The following is a 15,074-nucleotide window of genomic DNA, read 5'->3' on the forward strand; positions in this document are numbered from 1 at the left end:
CATGACTAAATCTAAAATTTGCATAAAGAAATCTAATTAAAAATAATATTTTAACTCCTTTGGTCACCATTGAAACATTTTTTTAAAGACTTTATTTTTGTAGAGTAGTTTTAGGTTCAGAGCAAAACTGAGGGGAAAGTACAGAGATTTCCCATATCCAATCTGCCCCGAGATACGCATGGCTTGCCTCATCATCAACATGCCCCACCAGAGTGGTGCATTTGTTACAGGTGATAAACCTACGTCGACACATCATGATCACCCAATGTTCATAGTTTAGAGAAAAGTTCGTTCTTGGAGTTGTATAGTCTATGGCTATGAACAAATGTATAATGACATGTATTCATCATTATGGTATCATACAGACTGTTTTCACTGCCCTAAAAATTCTCTGTGCTCCATGTATTCAGCCATTCCCCTCCCCAATCCCGGGCAACCACTGATCTTTTTACTGTTGCCATAGTTTTGCCTTTTGCAGAATGTTACATAGTTGGAATCATAGTATGTAGCTTTTCAGATTGGCTTCTTTCACTTAGTAATATACATTTCAGGTTCCTCCATGTCTTTTCTTGGCTTGATAGATCATTTCTTTCTTATGCTGAATAACACTGAAATAGTTTTAAAGGACTATGCTCTCTGAATGGAAGCCAAATTTAAATGTGTCCATTTAAAAAACATGAAAGGAATGTTTTTCAAGTAAGGTTACAGTGCTCTTGAGCAAAATCTGCTAGCTAGGAACTACACTAACTTTTTGCCCAATACACAACCTTCTTATTTAACCATTTTCTTTTGAACTCTCATTTACAATATACCACAAATATCACACCCTTTGTTTATAATTGAGCATCAGTTTACAGTACCCAGAGGCAACGATGCAGGTCACTTGTTCTCAACCTCATCTGCCTTTCTTTCAGAATTGTTTATTTCTTGTTTCAAAATCACAGCTCTATAAAGAATTTGGAAGTCCTTCACAGAGGACAAACAATAATTTTTAAACATGAACTAGTTGAAGTGTTCGCATTCAAATATAAAAAAATATAGAACTACATAAAATGTTTGTCAGAAATACATAAAGTTTATCCAAGCCCAAATCTAATTAATGTAGGGTGGTAAAACCATCAAATTATCAATATATTTTGTGATATGTGGAAAAACTATATAAATGCTAAATATTAGTTTTCCATTCTAAAATTCTTGTATTTTATTAAATAATTACATTAATGAATATTTATAATTTATATATGAGTCAAAGGACTTGGATCCAAAATATATAAAAATTCCCAAAAAATACATTTTAAAAGAACATATAATTTCACTGAAAGAGGGAAAAGGGTAGGCCTAGGCACTTTCAGCAGAGAAAATGTAAATGCAAATAAACAAGAAAAATACATTTAGCTTATTAGTTACGGATTAAACACAAATGAATCACATATCACTTTATAACCTCTAGATTGTCAGAATTTTTTGAGGTCTGTCAACATCAGCAATAGCAGAGGGCATTAAGAATGGGTGTTCACACAGCTGGTGGAAGTCCATTTACCTGCGCACGTTCTGAAAAGCAAATTTGCAGTGTCTGAGTAGGTCCGCTAAGTAGAACAAAGAGGATCACAAACTTCATTCACGTCACAGAGCAGCACTCCTCACATAGGCAACAATGACCTAAAACTGGGTATTAGGCATTCTGCTTAGCAGAACAGGGTAACCCTTCTGTGGGTCCAAGATTAAGCAACTCCGGTTGTAGGTATATTCTCTATCTACAATAGAGAAACTCTAAGATGTGCTCTTACATATGTGGATTAGAGAAAATTTGGAAACAAAGACCATTAAAATAGATATATTTGTGCATGATGCATTTGGTTAATGTTATAAACAAATAAAAATTATATTAGGATTTTAGAGTTATTAACATATGTAATATATGAATCTGCTCGGCCCCACAGCGTCGCTGTGCAGGATGGGCTGCCCTCAGCAAAGGAGGGAAGGGGCCATCACTGCACTTGAGACAGTTTAGAAGCAAGAAGGGGACAGTGGCACTGCCCACAGGGGTGGGGAGGAATTTCCCTCCCTCCCTGCTCCCAGCATGCTGTGCACAGAGGTGGGGTCCTGGGCATGCTCTTGTCAGACCACCCAGAGCCCACAGGAGTAGGGGTCCAAAGGGGCAAAGGGTGTGAGGTCACCGTGTGTGATTGCCAACAGCAAAGGAGGGGGGAAGGGAGGAACTGGTGGCGGAGGCAGGAGAAGGTGATGACTCTTCCTAGGTGTCGGGCTAGCAAAACTCCTTAGTCTGAAGAAAAACAGATTCGTAGAAAACTCTCTTGCCCATCCCCGGTGGCCTGCCCTCCTTGCCTCAACATCTTGTGCTTTTTGGCAAGAGAGGGCCAAGGATCCTGCTGGTCACTCTGCTCCCGGGGAGGAGCTGAGGACCCTGACTCTTTGGTATCAGATTCTGGGGGTGGGAGGGCAGCTGTAGGGGGCTGCAGCAGAGGAAGCCAAACGCCCTCCTCATGGCCTGGGGGGCAGACAGGGATATGCAGGCCTGAGATCCCCTGGCCTGGGGGGATAGAGTAGGGGTCACGGTCACAGCAGTGCCAAGAGGGTGGACAAGGTGCTGCAGGGGCTAGGAAGAGGAGGTGGAGTCGTCCCTTGGTTGGTCGCCCCTCCGTCTTGGGCAGCAGGAAACGTGGTTATTCGGCCGCTTTGGCCTCAGCCCCGTCGGCCTTGCTGTCTATCTTTTGGTGGAGCTGTCTTCAGTAGCTTTCCAGGCCAGCCGGTGGGGCACGGCAAACAGCAGGTCCCCATGCCTGAGCGTGTTCGCCAGCGAGCTGACCTTGTGGTTCCTGCCGGCGGCGGCCTCCAGCTCCCGCTGGGGGTTCGTGCGGGAGGCCTGGGTCCACTGGGCCTCCTCCTCGGCCTCCTCCAGCTGCCGCTGCAGCAGCTTCAGGTGGGTGGACGCCTTGTCCACCTGGTCCTTGCACTGCTCCGCGCTCCTCCGCTCATCAGCCACCTGCAACAGCATGCCCTTCAGCTTCTTCTCGGCCCTCTGCACGGGCCTGTAGGCCGCCTGGCGCTCCACGGTCTCTTTGTCCAGCTGCTCCTCCAGCTACGCCATCTTGGCCTTCAGGGCAGTGATGCAGGCCTTGGACTGGGACTTGACGGTGCCTTCCATCTCCTGCAGCTTGACCTTCAGCTCCTTGTCCGGGCGCTCCAGCTGCTGCCGTACATTCTCGTCTTCTGGAAGTGACTGCGCTCGAGGTTCAGGGTGGTGTTGATCTGGTCCATCTGCAGGCTGGCCTTCTGCTGCTGGTCGTTCGCCAGCTCCGTGTTGCCCTGCTCCTCCTCCAGCGGGGCGATGCGGGCCTCCAGGCGCCGCTTCTCCTCCAATGCCAGGGCTCCTTTGTGGCCGCTGTTGGCAGTCTCGTCAACCAGCTCGTCCTCCTCCTGCTGGGGCTGGCGCTCAGGACGCTGGGCAGTTTCCAGTTCCTCCTGCAGCTGAATCATCTTGGCCTCCACGCACTTCAATTTCTTCTCGTTCTCCTTGGCCTTTGCCCCAGCAGCTGTTTGATGGCTTCCTCTCGGTTCTTGTTGGCAGAGTTGATGTGGGCCTCTAGGCCCTTCAGGTCCATCTCCAGCTTCTTCCGAGCTGCCACTGCCGTCGAGCACTGCTGCTTATCCTCCAGCTCTGCCTCCATCTCCCGCACCCATCTGACCAGCTGCTCCTGCTTCTCCTCACTCTGCTCGTCGCGGCCCTGCAGGTCCTGCTGGAACTGGGCCTTCACGGCCTGCAGGTTCACCTCCAGCCACAGCTTGGTGTCCTGGGTGGCCTGCAGCTCATCCTTCAGCTCTTCCAGCTGGGGCTTCATCTCCTCCTCCTGCTGCACCAGGGCCCGCGTGGGCTTCTCCAACTTGAGGACACTCTTGCCAACGTTGTCCTTGGAGCTCAGGACATCTTCCATCGCCAGGCGGAACTGATTGTGGAACTGTTCCAGCTCCACCTTCTGCTCCAAGGCTTCCACCAGGGCCGGGACCAGCAACAGCACCTTGGTCTCCTTCTCACCGGCCTCCCCCTCGGCCGGGTCACGCTCCTTGGCATACTTGGTGGAGACAGTCCACTGCTCGGCTAAGAGCTGGTCAAACTTCTGCTTCTTCTCTAGGTTTGAGGCGCTCTGCCGCTGGTGGTCCACGTCTACGAGCAGGTCATCTAGCTCATGTTGCAGCCATGTCTGGTCTTCTTCAGCTTATCGTGGGCGGCCACTCGCTGCTCATAACGCTGCCCAGCCCCTCTAGCTCCTGCGGGAGCTTCCTCTTGGCTTCCTCTGCAGTTTGCAGGCACCCCACGCCATCCTCCATCTTCTTCTTCATATGGTCACCTAGGCCTGGAGGTTGGCAATTGGCTTCTCGAGGTTCTGCTGGCCTCCTCCTCCTCCTCCAGCTGTTCCTTGAAAGAGTTCTTCTCGTTTTGCCTAGGGGCCAAGCTGGAAAGGCCAGCAGTGGCTTCTCCCAACACTCTTGGGAACCAAATATATTTAATGGTTAAGGGATTTGTCCCAAGTCTGACAGCCAGAGAATCAGAAAGGGCCGGTGGTCCTCCCACACCATCTTGAAACTACTGGAGTACTAGGGCCCTGGGGTAGTTGATCTGCACCATTGACTCAGTATGGTTTTAAAATCTGCCATCTGCACAGATGTTTTTGAAAGGAAAAAAAAAAAGATTTTCTTCCCCCCATCCCTTTTTGTAATAAATGATAAAATTCTAAGTCTTTACTGCTGTCTTTCCTTTGGAACCATGTTTAGAGGACAGTAGCTTGTCCTACACTGGCCTAGACTTGTTGCTGAATTTACCTGTATTTCTAACTGTTTTGTATATTGCTACATTTAGACTTGCTTATGGCAAAGAAGGCTTTTTTTTTTTAAAGAAACTCTCAACAAATCATGAAGATACATAAAGGCTAAGAATGCCTAAAAAGCTCTGAATTCAGGTCCCAGTTGCTGTCACAAAGGAGTGAATGGAGCTCCCACCCCCACCCCATTTTTTATATTATGAAAGTGCCTTAGCATGTGTCACAGCTGCCACCACTACAGTAAGCTGGTTTACACGTTTCCACTGAGCATCACAATAAAGAGTACCGTGTTCTATGAAAAAAGAAATATATATACACATATTTTCTAAAAATATTTTAAGAAGTAGTTGAGAAGGCTTTTACATCAGCTTTTAAATAGTGATTACCTCTGATTAGAAGGGAAATGAATGGGAACCATGAGGGTTTCTATGATATGTTGTGCCTCAACTGTCACTGTAATATTTTATATCTTTAAGAAAGGTCTTAGGTAAATATAAAAAAAGTTTTTAGCATTTGATAAATCTGAATGGAGGGGACAATGGTGTCAGTTTATCATACACTCTGTTTTATTTTCTCTATTTTTGTTTGTTTAATATTTATCTTTAAATAAGAGAAAAAAGAAGTTATTATACCAGGTAGTATGTAGTTTTTAGGTAAAGCTTTGGTTCCTGTTTTCTCTTATCATAGATATATTACCTTAGATATCTTTATACACAGATTCAGAGTAAATTTTAGGTATTTTCTTTTTCTGAAAGAGACCAGATTAATACATTCTGCATTTTTTCTATGAACATATATAACTATTCTTTGCATTTGAAACTACAGTGTTACATTCATCTACAGAGTGAAGCTTAAATATCTGCCAGTATTTCCCCAGGGTCAATTGCGTTTAGATTTATTTTCTTTTGAATTCTTTAGGAACTTCAACATATGAGATTATGTCATTTGCTACTAGAAATAGTTAACTTCTGATATAGATTTCTTCTATTGCTTTTTTTTTTTTTTTTTTTTTTGCCTAACTGACTTGTCTGGAACTTACAGTACAATGCTGAATAGAAGTGGTAAGAGAGATATCCTTGTCTTGCTCCTTATCTTTGTGGGGGAGCTCTCAGTCTTCCACCATTAAGTATGATGTTAACTGTGGGATTTTTTCAGATGACCTTTTTCAGGCCGAGGAAAGAGAAATGTTTTAAACACTGTTTCTTAACCTTGTTAGTGAGACATGTGGATAATACTTTATTCAGCTCATATTGGGTTTTCATGCTGTTTTTTATTTTTTTTATTTTATGTATGTCTATCATATGGTCAATTGGATTTGCAGGCCATAAAATATTTAATAACTTAAAAATTGATATTCACATAGTAAAATGGTTGACTAGCTATCAAATTTTAATTAAGTTAAATTTCTTACCATCATTAAAATAACAACTAAGTGATACACATATGAATAGATTCAAATAATAAATTGTTATTAGACACAAAATATAATTGTAATTGTGCCAAGAAGAAATATTATAAACTTAGGGTAATATTATCCTTCTCTTACATCCATTTTGATGGGCGACAAACCAAATTCAAAATTAACTGCTTAAAACAACAACTATTTACTATTGTTCACATATCTATGGGTCATGTGAGTATTCTGCCAGCCTTGACCAGCCTTAGTTCACCTCTGTTGATCCTTGTTGGGCTTGGCTATTCATCTGTGTTTTCCTGGTAGGCAAGTTGGGGACTTATTGGCCTAGGATGGCCTCATTCACATGCCTTGTATAATTAGAATGACTGTCAGTTTGGTTGATAAAGAGGTTGATGGGACTCTGTGTCTCCTATTCTCCAGTAGACTAGCCTAGATTATGGTGGCAGAGTTCTAAGAGTAGTAAGAAAATGAGTGAAGGTGTGAGGATGATGAGAGTTTTAGTGATATTTTTCTCTTTAAAGTTGGTAGACATTATTATGTTTATATATTGATTTCACATCAGATTCCAAAGTGTTCACATGAAAGAAAAGTACAAATGCATGGAATAGACAGTAAAGACTATAAACTTAGAGGAAGAGGGCGTAAATATGCACATTGTTTAATTTTTCATAAAAGCATTATGAAAGCTGGAAAAAAATGAAATCCTTTATGCATATCACAGATCCTTGCATATAACAGACATTCAATAAATACTGTTAAATATGATTAAATAAATGGATGAATAAATGAATGACAACTAGGATGATAAGGAATGGTTTAATTCTAATGATGAAAACTGATCTGGATTTTGAGGAAAGAACACAGGCATTCCAGGTGTATGTATGGGTTGGCTGGGGGAATTGAGGATTGGTAGAACATGGCATAATATTCTGGGAGTGGTGAGCATAGTTGTGTAAAGAATATAGTTTTCTTACAACAGAGGAATGAATAATAATTTTGAGAAGATGATTTGACTCAACTTTGGTGAACTTTGAGAAAATAAGGAGTGAATGTTATTTTTAAATGAGTACAAACATATTAGTAGTATTATTTTGGAAGACATATCTGAAACTTGTTTTTGAAGACATTCAAGTGAACAGAGTCTAAGAGCAATGGAGTCCAATTAGGAAGCTTAATTAATATCAAAGTATGAGAATAAAGGCTCAGGTTACAATGGCTTTAGAGCAAATAGAAAGCAAGAGTGAATGGATATTAAGAGCATTCTGGATAGAACATATTAGCTAAATATCTTGTCACTCATCCTTGTATGTCTTATTGGTATTTTATTTTTCCTAAGTGATCCCTGTTCTCCCGTGAGTATGCTTCTTTTGCTGACTTCTTTTCTCCCCTCTGACTATATTCTATCCATTTAGGTCACATCTCAAATACCTCATTTTCTATGAAACAATTATTATAAATTATATATATATTATATTATATATTATATATAATATACATTATATGTATAAAAATTATATATATTGTAAATTGATTATACAATTTTATAATCAATGATTATAAAAATCCTCATTCCTTTTAATGCAAAGAATACCCTTTGTACTTTTTAGGGCACTAAATTGTCTACCTCATACTATAGTCCTTGTTTTTTCTTTTTGTTATCTAGATTGTGAGCTCCACAAGGCTAGAATTACATCTTATTGATCTTATTAACTTTTAAAACTTAATATTTTTTCTTTCAAAACATAGCCACTTAATAATAAATTTAACCAGTCCATGATGTCATTTCAATTGTAGGAGGAGAGTTCACAAATTACTGAGGTTTTCAGTCTGGAAAAACTGGTGAGCTATTGATAATTACCCAAATATTGACCATTTTATAGCTCTAAACCTTACTTCCCCTCAAAAGCCAAAACAAAATAATAGCAAAACATAGGAGGCTATGCAATAATTGGTGAAAATTTCTAGTGAATAATGAAGATGAGACTAGCTTGTATAATAACAAGCCGTATTTATATAGCGATTATATATATGATCTGATTTAATTTTCATACAACACTGGGAAGCAAGTATTATTATAATCCTCACTTTATACATGAAAGAAGAGACAGTGGAATTTGTCGTGCTGTGAATAATGGACTTAAATCTAAAATCTCGGCATTCTGACTCTCTATACAGGTTCCTTTCTTCTACGATACAGTTTATGTTATAATTTGATTATTATTTTCTTACGTGTTTTTAGGAATGATCACATTATAACTTTTTACTAACAAATAAGGCAACTCATCTCATTTAAATTTTAATATTCTGACAATTGAACTGTTTCTAGCACTATTTTAAACTATGATATTCAAGTGATATTCGGTCAATAAATAGAATTTAGACTCCCCAAATCGTTGATTTCCCGTTTCTAGCTAAGATAATCTCTCTTCCAATCTAAAACTGACCTATGCATTGAAAATGAAAGGAAAGGAAAAAAGAACTAATTAAATAATTTTTGATGGTCAAGTTGTTCTGTTCTTGAATTTGATGAAATAGGAGATACTAGTGGGCAGGCACTTGAACTTCGAATATATCTTTGATGCGAAGTGTATCTAACGGCTTCTCATGGAACAGTTATGTGAAAGGGCCTCGCCACCACTCCATCTAGTCTCAACAGTTAGCTGCCAGTCTGAGTGCTTCCATACCATTAGAAAAATCTGCCAAGCGTTCAAAACCAATTGCACACAGGATGTCAAGTGTTGTCATGCCAGCTGTCCTTTCAGTCCTCAGGGGCTCTCACTGCCCATTTCCAGTTAAAAATATATCCTACTATATTGAGGGTTTTGCCTAGATAAACGTTACTATTTTATGTCCATCTCCCTTATTTAACAAAAATGAATACGATTGCCTGTGAATGACCAATAACTATCACAGGTCATAGAAGAAATTCTTGGCTATTATATTCTTCAGACTTCTATTATCAAGACAAAATCTCAAAGTCTTTGGGTTATTTTCCACAAAATCTTAGGTTTATTATTGAATAACTTTACTATCTAAGTAGAAAATGTTACTAATATGTCTTATTCAATCTAAGGGATAAAAATGTGGAAGCTAGTAGTGGGAGTGAATAAATTACTGAGAATATTTTAAAAGAGTTTCCTAAAATGATTAGTGTGGGCATAACATTTTAAAAATTTAAAATGTCTTTGGTTGACGTCCTTTAATGACTTCATCAAAATTTTGAATCACACTGATGACAACAAATCAAGGGCATACTTTGGCTAAGGAGAGTTTTAAGGTCTTTGAGACCGAGAAAGAAATGGAGTTTTGAAAATATTTGAACACAATGAATAAATATTGCAATGATAAGTATTAAATTCTAAGTTCTAAAATGTTTTAAAAGTTTGTAATTAAAACTTTATGGGGAGAAATAGTAGGAGAGCTATAAACTGCATCTTCTGACTTCAGCACATCTATACTTTACTTACATAGTTAACGTTAGCAGACAGGAATTGATAATAACAAGATGAGTGATACAGAATTTAGAAGAAAGTATTGTGTGCATCAGACTGCTTAAAATGTATTGAAGAGTGTTAACACTATATGTTAATTAACATGCACACCCTAAATAATTATGTTATTTCTATTTTATCAGTTTAGTATCCACTACATATTCATGGAATTCAGTTAAGTAACTAGACGATTGAGGTAAATTAAATTCTACTTTCACTACTTTTACGTAAAAAAGAAGCAGATTTATTGGAAATTGAAAAATTTTAAAACATTATCAATCCTATATCTAAGTAAGAAATGACATAAACCAACATGAGATTCATCAATAAAAATATCAACAATATTGCTTACATGGTATTACATGCCCACGGTGTGCCTGTTCTGTCCACAGCACAATTATGAGATATAGGGAATATCAAGGTGTAAGGTATTATTGAGCACTTTCTGTATTTGTATTTATACTCTAAAAGCAGCTATCTTGGGTTTTCACAAATGGCTTAATCTAAGACAGAATTAATAAAATTAACAAGAGAACAAACAACATATTATGGAAATCCTGGAAATAGAAATATAATTGCTATCTAGGAATATCATAGGACATCTTCACGAAGACAGTAAAATGAATACCATATGAAATACAGTAAAAAAAATTTAAATAGAAAACAATGTGATTAAAAACAGGGACTCTTGAAATTTTATTGAATAGTTGGCAAAAGACAGAAGTACTTTTTGGATGTGGTGTATTTATAGGTAGGTAGGAAATAAGACTGAAAAGGGAGTTTTGATTTGGATTAAAAAAGGACACTGAATGTAAAGTTAAGGATTTGGGGTTTTATTTTTAAGTAAAGAGATGTCACCAAGATTTTCAAGAAATAGTGACATGAATATAATCATTCTAAAAGGAAGTTTATCTTGTTACAGTATGGTGAAAGATATTCTTCTTTTCTTAAACCACTTTACTGAAGTATGATTGACATACAAAAAGCTGTATATATTTAATGTTTACAACTTGATGAGTTTAGAGATAAGTACATGCCTATAAAACCATCACCACAATCTATGCTATAAACATATCCATTACCTCCAAAAATCTCTTCCTGCCCTCTTTATTATTATTATTATGATAAGAACACTTAACATAAGACCTACCCTTCTAGCAAATGTTTAAGTATTCTGCACAGTATTGTTAACTATAGGCATTATGCCATACAGTAGATCTCTAAAACTTAACTCATCTTATATAATTGAAACTTGCACCCTTTGACTAATAATTCCTCATTTTCCTCTCCCTCCAGCCCCTGGTAACCACCATTCTACCCTCAACTTCTATGACTTTCGCTATTTTAGATTGCTCATCTAAGTGGCATCATGTAGTAGTTGCAACAATATGGATGAATCTAGAGGATATTGTCCTAAGTGAAAAAAGCGAGAAAGAGGGTGACAGGTATTCTTTAGTAGAATAACCAGTGGGTAACCTAAAAGTAAAGATACGTAGAAATTAATTTTTAGAATATTAAAGATTATTGGTAAGGATGAACTGAACTGCATTTGCTAAAGGTGGGAAAGCACATTATTCAAAGGAAGTTATAATGTTAGAATCTACAGAAATCAATATAGATACCATATGATCCAGCAATCCCACTTCTGGGTATAAATCCAAAATAAATGAAACCAGGATATCAAAAACATATCTGCACTCATATGTTTATTGCAGAATTTTATGCAATAGCCAAGATATGGAAACAACCTAAGTATCTATCAACAAATGAATGAATTCTAGAAAAATCATGTGAAATAGAATTGTCTGTGACCTAAAAGTTGTAACTTGAACAAATTGACAAGGAATTAAACCTCGATTGTTTTTGCCAACAAATTTTGAGGACCTATAACCATTTATCCTACACTACCTAATAAGCTAATCTTGTAATGTCAGACAAATTATGTTACCTGTGTGTCTCAGCTACCTCACCTAAAAATCCTGATTGTTTTGAGTGAATGCGTGAAATATTGATTTCATGGGTTTTCGTCACTTTGTTTTATTCTTTTTTCTTTTTCTCTTGTGACTGGGTTATTTCAAAGTTCCTGTCTCCAGATCACTTCTATCTTCAGTTTGGTCTATTCTGCAGTAGGTGTTCTCTAATGCATTTTTCAGTTCATTCATTGAATTCTTTAGTTCCAGAATTTCTGTTTGATTCTTTTTAATGATTTCTATATCTTGCAAAATTTTTCATTTTTTCCCTTTATTATTTTCCTGATTTCTTTGAATTGTCTTTTTGTGCTGTTTTGTATCTCGTAGTTTCCTCAAATCAGCTATCTTGAATTTATTATCAGCTAACTCACAAAATTCCTTTGAGTTGTTACTGAAGGATTATTATCTTTTGGTGATGACATGTTGTCTGGATTCTTAATGCTTCTTGGAGTTTTGTGCTCTTTTTACATTTGAAATAACTATCACCTTCTCAGATCTTTACTCGGTGTTTTCAGGTGCGAGATATTTTTCATTGAGCCAGCCTTGTACAGACACACTTGCTCTCTGCTTCTTGCTCCTTCTTGTGGCAGAATTCTTAAGCTTATATGTGTCTCTTGTTCTTACAACTCACCAGGCTGGCTGCTGGAAATCTCTCTTTTGTTCTCTAGAAGATGATGATACAGTTCAGGTTAGTGGTTTCTCCCTTGTCCACAATCCCTGGTCTGATTTCTGAGGGCACTCTCTGTCTGCTGGAGCTCAGCCTTGCTGCTGAACTTAGATGTGTGCACAAGGAGCCAGTCACAGAGTGGGAGGAGGTGCGGCTATAGCACTGGTGCCTTGGGGATGCCTGCAGGCCAGGTGGAGGTATCCTCAGGTAAGGTTCTCCCAGTGGCTCATGAGTGGGCTTCCTGCTGGAGTCCTGAAAACAGTCAGCAGGAACCTTGTCCCTTTAATGCCCTTTGATATTCTTATCAGCCTCTTCCCTGATCTCCTCCCTCTCCCAGTCCTGGAGGTCCTGCCTTAATACTCTGGGTGCCGTGGAAGAGACACACCTTTCTCCAGCCAGTTCCCACACAGCTGGAGTCGCTGAGCTCTCACTCATCACTGTCCTCTTCCCTCACAGGAGAGGTCACTGCTTGCTAATTATTGTGTCACATTGTGGGAGAGCCTGGGTTGGCAAAGTTTCTCTTCTCCTCTGCAATGCATCCAAACTCATATATTTTTTTTTTCTCCAATGGAGTGCTGGAATCTCTCCTCAGGAAGGCTGGACTTCTACAAAAGCTTTCTCATCTTTGGGTGTCTGCTCAACTCAGCACTCTTCAGGTTTTCTCTGACCACGGCTGAGAGGGGCTGGGGCCAGTTCACTGATTCTTGTTGGGTCTTCCTATTCCCCTATGCATAGGTGGGAGAGACTCCTTCCGGGCTCATTGGCATATGGTACCAGATCCCACAAACCCGACACAAGTACTTTTGTTCATGGATGGATGCCCAAATTTTGTTGTTAAAAAGGAAGGGCAAAAAAGATTGATGTTTTATGCTGCAACGATGCTGACTTCACTTCTGTTATATTTCCTGGCAGACTTCTTTTGCACATGTACCCTATTGCTAAAGAAACTGAGGGAAGTAACCACCTATCCAAACCAAATGTGTACCAGGAAGAAAGTGATGATACTTTCTATGCTAGGATTAGATAAAAATTTGCATTTAAGCAGAACAAGTGTGTTCTTATCTTTTAAATGAGACAATATAACATCATGATTAAGACTATAGATTTCTAGTCAAAAATATGTTGATTCTGACACTTTCAAGCATTACAGACCTATGTAACTCGCTGTAAAAAAGTCTCATCAATTTTAAATGCAGGCCAATAGAATGGTTGTTTTAGGAGATAATAATACAAGGATTATCAATTTTTTTGACAGAAATCTCCATACATTAAAGATTTTTAAAAAGTAAATGCAATAAACATACAATTTTTACATATTTTATTTGCCAGCTTTAATTTTTTAATATGAATAGTGTTTTGAAGAACTATAGAAGGTGTGATTGTGTGATTTGGTTATTAAAAGAAAGACTATGTCCTGTTTTGCAAACATACCATATTTTTATCTTCATGTAGGTTACCTACACTTGGAATTTATTTACTTTAATTGCAAGCTAATCAACTCCAGAAATGTAGGTATGTGCAGCTTATATAACGATGATACTTTTTGATAAAAAGTACTATTTGATATTTGGTAAATGAAAATAATACATATGACATAAGCAATGTATAAGTCATTAAAATAAAACAATAACTGTGAAACGAGCAGTTAGAATTTTACCAAAACCACTGCAATTACTTCAGCCTACTGATATATGTGCTTCAATTTAGTTCTGTTTCTCTGCCTCCATCTCCTCCTCTTTCTTTTTGAAGAAAATATTTTTTCCACATAAGTATTGTTTTAAATCATATATTATTTAGTTTTGATAGTTTTTCAGCTCTATGAAATGATGTAACGCACTAATAACCTTTAAAATATGATTTTTTAACATTATATATCAGGAATCCATCCACGTCATTGGGGTACCTGCGTTTCATTCACTTTCACTGCTTTGTTATATTTCATTTTGTTAATCTATCACAATGTGTTGATATATATTTGACTTGTTTGAAAGAATTTTCATTGCAAAAAAAAAGTTCTGCAATGAATATATTTCTTAGATCATATCTGCATGAGTTTCCCCAGGGGACACTCGTTAGATTAAAATTTGTGGTTCACCTCCAACGTCAAATAATGGCAACTGCTTTCATAAAATATTGTCCAATTTAGACTTTCATGAGTAGTATACAGATTTCCCACATCCTTTCTGTTATCTTATATTTTAAAACTTTTTAATTTTGGACCATCTAGTGTTTGTAAAGTAGTATTTCATTCTATTCTTAATTTTCATACTTCTGCTCACTACTTAGGTTTAATACATTTTCATATGTTTGTCACCATTTGTAGTCTTCTTTTCTGAAATTGATTACATTTTTTAGAGATTATCTTCATTTTTTCTTACATTCAAAACCAATATATAAATGTAGGTAAGAATCCTTTATTACTTATACATATATTACAAAACTTCTAACTTCAGCTTGACTGCTCCTGTTTATATTTTTCCATAAACAAAATCTCTTCACTTTTATGTGGTAAAATTCACCAATTATTATTCTGATTTGTATACTTTCTGTTTCTTAAGAAATCCTATCATAACCCAAACAAAATTTCTACCGTAGTCAAAATTTGTACAGTTTTACAAATAACATTTAAATATTTAATCTATTATTGAGTAATATCTGTATACAGTATGAGGGGTTATTCCCTTCTCTTTT

The 15,074-nt window shown here is 37.9% G+C and overlaps 1 pseudogene; it reads right to left on the reverse strand.

The window, feature by feature from the left end:
* Positions 1 to 2,684: 2,684 nt before the first annotated feature.
* Positions 2,685 to 15,074, reverse strand: part of LOC124229839 (myosin-9-like) — a 33,679-nt pseudogene continuing 21,289 nt past the window's right edge.

Source organism: Equus quagga, chromosome 18 (genome assembly GCF_021613505.1).
Source record: "Equus quagga isolate Etosha38 chromosome 18, UCLA_HA_Equagga_1.0, whole genome shotgun sequence".
Lineage (NCBI taxonomy): Eukaryota > Metazoa > Chordata > Mammalia > Perissodactyla > Equidae > Equus > Equus quagga.